A 7,896-nucleotide genomic window follows, 5' to 3' on the forward strand; every position below is an offset into this window, starting at 1 on the left:
TTCATCTGTAAAATGGGGATAATCATGGCAATAACATCTATCTACCTCAAAGCGTGGTTGAGAAGATCAAATTGGCTGGTATCTGTAAACAAATGCCACAATGGCAGATAGAACATTGAAATCACAAAGATTTGAGTTCAAATTCAGCCTCAGACATTTACTAGCTATGTGATCCTGGACAAATCACTAAATCACTTTCTACCTCAGTTTCCCCATCTGTAAAGTAGGGAAAGCTGTTAATAATAGCACCTACTTCTCAGGGTTGTGGGAATCAAATGAGAAAATGTATGTAAAGTGATTTGTAAACTTTAAAATATTATGAAATACGAGTTATTGTTACTATTGTTGTTGTGTTAAATGGCATATTATCCAATTGAATTAAGGTGAAATAAACCGAACCTAAATTGAATTGATTTGAATTGAATTACATAGCTCATACCTCTTAGGGGGACTGCCAGATTAGAGTGTCAAGATATTTAGTGTCTGTCCTGAGCAAAAGAGAAAAGGTGGGTATGTTGATGGTAATCTATTTATTGACATGAATCAATCAGTCAGTGGTCACTGGGGTCCTATCATGTGCTGGACACCATGTGAGTCTAGGTAGAGTTAAGAGCACGTAAAAGAAGTCTAAGATTTCAGACCTGTAACTAGTCTAAAGCAACCGTGGCTTTGTCTCAGGCTACTGAAATGTTCAGGGTGCCAAGAATGCTCATAGTGAATCCTTCAGTCACATAGAAGCTACTGAGCTTGGCACTTAGTCCCAAAGGTCTTAATGAAATTCTAAACTTCGATAGCTTAAATAAACCTAAATGTTTTAAGTTTCAAGAGCTTAAGTCTACACTGAGACTTTTGGGACTCGGTAGTGCAAATATCAGTAAGTATAAAAAGCTATCAGAAGGTGGGATGCCCCCACCTCATTTCTGTCCTCACCTTACTCCTCCAGCCCACAACAGCTTCCCCCAGAAGGTATCCCAGTGTGTCCCAGACAGGGTGTCTTGTTTCCCTTCATAGAATAGTGCTTTGGGAATCTCACACATATATACACACCAATGGTATTTCCTTAAAAAAAAATTGATTTGAGGGCATTTTTCAGGAGCACAAAAAAAAAAGTTATGATTCTGTCAGACACAGTCCCTGCCTTCAAGGAGCATAGTATCCACTCCGGGAATGAAGAATAAATGAGATGAAACCATTAGAAAATAATACACGGCAGCTGATAATTACCAGAGGAAGACTAAAAGGATTCTTTTGCCCCCACCCCCACAGTGGCCAAGAGAGCTGAGAAATTATTGAATGGGATCCCTAGGATGGCGGAACTGGGAAGTAGGAACATCCCTGGTACAAGTCTCCTTCCTGGTTTTAGAATCAATAAAAAAATTAACCTGCATCTTAAGATTATAAAAATAGGAAGCCTGGCAAAGAAGGCCAGGAAGATCTGGTGGGAACAGCTGGGTCCATATTCAGGTAACAGGTATGTAGGAACCAGTTAGCCAAAGTGAGTAAAGACTGTGGAGACCCATGCCCTTCTTGGCTCCTCCCTACCTCTGTAGGGTACACCTTGCCGGAATGTGCCCTTGCCTTCACTGCCCAATCTGTGGAGGGAGAGCAGTCACCCAGGACTAGGATCAACATGTCAAGTGGGACCTTCAGTGTCACCTACCCCAACTTTCTCACATTACCGATAAGGAAAATGAGCCCCAAAGAGATGAAATATCCAGGTACGTGTTAGGAAGAGCCAGGATTCAAAGTCAGCGGCTTTGACTCCAAATCCCACTCTCCCTATTCCGAAAAAGGTTGCCTCCCTCTTCCATGTTCCAGAGGCGTAATGATGATTTATTAACTAGCATCTGCTTTCAAAATGTTGCTTGGGAGCCCCCAAAGCTCATAGGTGCAGAGAATGTTTTGCTTTCCTTCACCATCCCTGTTCCTGATGCTGCCTGGATAACAGACATGGTAGAATAAAATGAGAAGCTTTTCCTATTCCCAGTCTGGCCTACGCGTTGCCTGCATGATTGGCATGGTGACTCTGCGACCACTGCGTCTCTTTCTAGAGTTTCATGAACCGTCTCTTTAATAGCACGTTGGAGAATTCTGCCAGCAATCCCGGGCAAGCTCGCTAGCCTATGTTCTCTACTCTCCTCCCTTTGAAAACGGGAACACTCGTCCTCCTCAAATCCTGCAGTACCACTTCTGTTGTCCAAGATCTTTCAAATATCGCCATCAGAAGCCCTGCCAACGTATCGGCCGTTTCCTTCGGAACCAAAGCTATGGTTCGTCTGGGCCAGGTACTCCCGTACTGTATCCTCCTTCCTCATACTGGCTATATTTAGCCAATCTTTCTTGTCCTTTCAGCTCAAACCGCACATTCTGCAGGAATCCTTTCCTGGTTCCCCCCAATTTCTACTGCCTTCCCTTTTAATCAATCAATAAACATTTTAAGAGTACCTCCAATTTACTGGATAGACAAAGGTGGAGATAGAAATAGATATATCTCAATAGATGGAAAGGACAAATTGGAGATAGAAATAGATATAGACAGACAGACAGATATCTTACGGGTACCTAATTATTTCCATGTTCTTTCCCATTAGACTGTAAGCTACTTGTAGACAGGAACTATTGTTGTCATTCACATCCCTAGACCTTAACACAGTACCTGACACAGAGGAGGCATTTAAATGTTTGCTGACTGACTGACTGACTGACTTTCCAAACTGAAGTTCCTTCTTCTTGGCAGAAAAAAAGAAACAAATTGAGAGCGGAGCTGCTCTGCCTTCTCTCTCCATCATCCATTATCAATGTCCCCTTGCCCCCAAATAGCAGTCCTCTCTCTTTATGGAGTACTAGCCCTGACTACTGAATAAAGAGTCATTTGAAGAGTTGTTTCTCCGTGTTTTGAGCCCTTAGTTTGGAGGTCTCTGCCAACAAAACCAAGTCATTAAAAGCCCAAGACATAAGGACTAACTCAGAGGAAAATCCTTGCCATTTAGATGTATCACCCAGACCTATGAGCTAGGCTTGAGTTTAGAGCTGCACCGATTATAGTTAGGGTCAGGTCTGTTTCCAATTGCTCTCCCATGAACATGTCCGTGTCTGGTGAAAATCCTCTCCCCAAATTTAATATCACAAGGGTGGTGGCCACAAAGATGTGAACATTCATCGTCTAGCAGCCCACAATGTTATCAGGATGGGGCTCAGCAAAGTGTAAGGCCTCATTATAGTCGAAGAGGGAAACCGTGCCTTCAAACCAGACGGCAACTATCACAGGAAGATGAATGTGAAGGTTGAAAGCCATCGGCACTGTACATTTTTACCCCCGGAATATAATAGCTATGTATGTTTTAATGAGGAGGGGGAAGAAGGGAAGGGAAAAGAGATGATAACAAGACATTATTGCAAATGGGGGGGTGGGTGAATATTCAAAGATGTGACTGTCGTGCTCCAGAAAACTCCCACCCCAATGGAGAAAAAATGAGTGGGGATTTCAGGCTTTAATCATTGATAAACTGTGCTGGGCTCACTTAGGAGAGACCTTGCCCCAGCCAAGGAGGATTAGGCGGATATGAAGAATGCCCTCTCTAATTCATTCCCCAAGGCTCCTGTCAGTCTTCGTCCATGTCTGTCCGCCTTTCTCACGCATTCTTGCCACAGAAGGTGGTATCCATGTGCCAGTGGATTTCATCATCGTCCCTTTGGGTGGAGGCAGCCTCAGGTCCAAAGTGAGCGTTTCCCCACATGACACACCCCAGTGGTTCAGATGCACTTCATTATTTTCTATTAACAATGGAAATAAATTTTCATCTCTTGCTGGCTAGCAAAGACCTGCTAGGGCAGCGAGGGAATTGACCTGAATTATTTCAGTGTCAGAAATATTTATGACAAGATTTTAAATTATATCCAAATGTAAATCATTATCTATAGTATATCACATATATTGTTATTCTATGTGATAAATACAATCTTTTTGCCATATTTTATACACACACACACATACACACTTAGATGATTAAGGTTACATTTTTTAAGATTTTAAAAATCTCAAAACGTCAGTACAGTGACCATACATGCCGGATTTCCCCCAACAGTCTTGATTTCTAATAACCTGTCTCATTGTTACCAAAAACAAAACAAAAATAAATATTTGTCCAACCATGTATCCTGATTTGGAATTGGAAAATATCTGGAATAAATGTTAATTCACCAGTTAAACCCAAGTAGGCACCATGGGAAAGAATTCATTCATAAAATTCTGAATACAGAATTGAAAATGTCCTGAATAAATGTGGGAATATATATATTTGTCCTTACAGGGGTCCTGGGGATGAAATTCATGGCCCTAGGGAAGGGGAAGTTTCCTTATTGAGGAGAGGATACGTTTGTTGCCTTCAGGGTTCCAAATGGAACTCCTCTCAAAGTTGACTGATTGACGATGACAACAATGAAATTACTTTTATGCAGAAGAGTTTTTTTTTTTAAAGAAAAACACCCAACTCTGAATGTTTTAAGACTAAAGGAGTGGACTGTACATTCCCACCTCTCTCCGCTCCCAGGCCTTCCCCTTCCACTAGCCAACTTCTTTCCCCTAGTGAGTATTTCCTGGGTCATGGAGGCTGACCCGTCCCATCTGGAATCAATCAGTCAACTCCTGACAACTTCCTGAAACACCTCACTCCATTTCCTGTTCTCTCCCCCTTCCCTCTTTCCCCCTGGTTTGCTTCACTCTCCCAAAGTACAGGCCACAGCAGCTTAATGTTAGGGGGTCAGACACAGTTAGACTCCAAAACACTACACACGGACACCTTTGACCTTCAAAAATCTTTACATCTTAGCTAAACAAATCAAGGTCACCGTTCCTCACCATTACCTTGTTAACCATTTGTAGGCATCTCGGCCAGTTCTGCTGGTCACATAGGCACCAAGACCACTTGGCCTCCTGAGCTGGGATTTCTTGGAAAAGGAACAGATATTGGGGAAGCCCAAGGGTAGAGTCAATGAGCCAGTAGAATGCTGAAGTTAGAGCCAGGCAAAAACCTGAGATCAAACTCCAGCTCTGACATTGCGACCCGTGTGACCCTCAGTAAGTTACTTCTCTCTGAGCCTCAATTTCCTTATCTGTAAAAGAGAGCACTACCTCAGAGTTGTTACAACGTTCAACTGAGATCATGTCCATAGAGCGTTTCACAAACTTTAAAGAGCTGTGTCAATGCCAGATCTTGTTGTTATTACTATTAAAAACATAGGGTAGAGGGGCTGCTAGGTGACACAGTGAATAGAGCACCGGCCCTGTAGTCAGGAGGACCTGAGTTCAAATTTGTCCTCAGACACTTAACACTTAATACTAGCCAAATGACTTTGGGCAAGTCACTTAACCCCAATTGCCCTCCAAAAAGCAATATATATACACATATCAGGTAGGAAAAAAGGTCTCGGAGTATCTGCAGGTAAAAATGCCCTCCACTTATCCCCAAGATACAGAGATGAGCCCATGCAGAAGTACTTATCCTATAGAGTGAAAGTTTTGTCTTTGCATTCCTAGTAGGTGCTTAATAAGATTGATTTGTACCCCTAGAGCCTAGCACAAAGTCAGCATTTAATAAATATGAAAACGTGAAATGAATGATGTCCCAATGACCTCCCACCATCCTACAAATGTTCCCTATCCCCTCCTGTTCAGGAGTATTTTCTGTATCACCTCCCTAATGACATCACCTGCCTAAAACCAGGGGCCCAGGCGTCCATAGTTTGATTGACACTGATCACTGATGTGCATTCTTGGGGCTGGACAGAAGCCATCAAGCCCAACTTCAATTTATACATGGGGAAAATGAGGTCCAGAGAAAGGATTTGCCCGAGGTCGCACATCAAGTCAGTGGCAGAGCTGAGACCAGACCCCAAGTCCCCCAAGTCCCAAAGGAATGCTTTCGTCCTGGTGCTAGAATGCCCGATTTTTATTTTATAAATGAGGAAAGTAAGGCAAAGGAAGCTTGAGTGATTTCCAAAATCAGCGGTGAGCCAGAACTGGAGCCCAGGTCCTCTAAGCCAAGGTCCAGCACATCCCCCAATGTCCCACACTGCCTCCAAATCGATCTTGTCCAAGCAGCTTCAGCAATAATTTCTCCAAGAAGTATAAATTCTAACTTCAGCCACAAGCACAACAACAAATGAACACTTCTCACTGGGGAATTACGCAACCTGAAGTACCTTTGCGGGTTTATGCCCAGATTCCCAGAAAAAGAAATCACAGTCCCTTGGTTCTCATTTAATGTTAGGGAGGTTTCTGAAAAGAAAGCCAGTATTCTCCCTTTTTTTGTATTTCTTGGCCTGCCTGGATATCTTCTCTGCTATTTAAGCAGGGCCCAGTCTTTGATAAGAGAGGCAGCCCAAGCTGGAATCGCCCAGTTCCAGGATGGACCATTTTGGGTGGTCATTAATTTTACTGAAACAGAAATCTAAGGGCAGGGTTGGCATCCCTTCCCCATACCTCTGTCCTGGGAAAAATGTCCAAAGGAAAAAAGGGTGACAATCAAAGTCTATACCTACATTGGCAACCTGAGAAAATGGCCAAGTAACCAAGGTCGGCATTCTAAAGTCATGTTTTCCTTTTAATCACCCAAAGGCCTCCCCTACCCCCACACCAATAATTTATCCAAAGCAGGGGCTGAGTTGTAAAGAGCTTTTTCCTGCTCATAAAAGTCCACTGTGGGAGTTTCCCCTTGGGTGGACACATCTGTTAGTCTCTCCATAAGAGTAATATTTCAATAGAGGGATTGTTTCTTCAGCTCACCAGAAGATGGATGTCATGTGGTATGGGGACCATTATCAAGCCTACTTGGTCCCCACCCTTGGCTAACCTTCACACCTCCATCTGAAATGGTCATGGGTCAATATTTGTGCCCCCACACAGTCGCTCTTTAAATCGGGGGGAAGGGGAGGAGGGGGAAAGTTTGCCTGGTCCACTTTATTTTCTGCCCTTCTCTCAGCCCATCTGAGAGGAAGCCATGAGGTAGTGAGGAGAAAGACAAGAAAATCTAGGTTGGAGTCCTACCTCCCCAGGCAAGAGCTCTAGACAACTGTCTAAAACTGAGTTTCAGAGGACATGGGGGGGGGCTTTCTTTGTCTCCCCAGCACTTTGCACAGAGCCCAGAACATGGTAGGTATTTGATAATTCGCGTTGACTTGTTGAGGATTCCAACCAAGTTTGGTAGAAAGAGTTTCTTCATCTTGGAATTCCCTGTCTCAGTGAAATCACAGATCTGATCCCCGTCCTGAACTCTGTTCTCCAGGACTTTGTCTTCCCTTTATCACACTGGTCTGTTCACCCAGAACCAGCAGAATCCTTAGAGGAACTTTGGTCCAAAGAAAGGACAGAGTGCTGGACATGTAAGCAGTAGGACACAGGTTCAAATGCAGTCTCAGATGCTTAACTAGCTGTGTGCCCCTGGGCAAATCACTGAATCCCTCTGGGCCTCAGTTTACTCCTTTGTAGAATGGCTGGAGGCTGGACTCAACAGCCTCCTCTGGGTGACCATCATGTGTTTGGAGTCTGTTTTGCATGGTCCTATGCATGTACATGCCACTTCTCCCCACATAGAATGCAAACTCCTTGGGGGCAGGCACTGCTTTCCCCAACACTTAGCACAATGTCCAGCCCAAAGCAGTCCCTTAGTAAATGACTGTTGAATTGACTTTCCTTGTACTCAGCAGGTGACTGTGATCATATCCAGGTGTTTCTGATAGAAGTTAGTTTCTCCTCCTCCAAAAAAACACTGTCTCACATTTATTCTGCATTAATATCTGGCCAAGCCCAGAACAATGTTGGGACCATTGCTTTTGGTCTTTTTTATCCTCAGGAGCGGAAGGAAGGAAGGAAGGAAGGAAGGAAGGAAGGAAGGAAGG

General features: G+C 43.6%; 1 protein-coding gene across 1 annotated transcript in view; it reads right to left on the minus strand.

Annotated features, from left to right (window-relative positions):
- EBF2 (EBF transcription factor 2) overlaps window positions 1–7,896 on the minus strand; it is a 251,511-nt gene that overhangs the window by 41,144 nt on the left and 202,471 nt on the right. The gene's annotated exons all lie outside the window — the stretch shown is intronic.

The sequence above is a fragment of the Petaurus breviceps genome, unplaced genomic scaffold, assembly GCF_028583685.1.
Source record: "Petaurus breviceps papuanus isolate PSGF00001 unplaced genomic scaffold, PetGlider_PUasm1.0 139, whole genome shotgun sequence".
NCBI classification, from domain to species: Eukaryota; Metazoa; Chordata; class Mammalia; order Diprotodontia; family Petauridae; genus Petaurus; species Petaurus breviceps.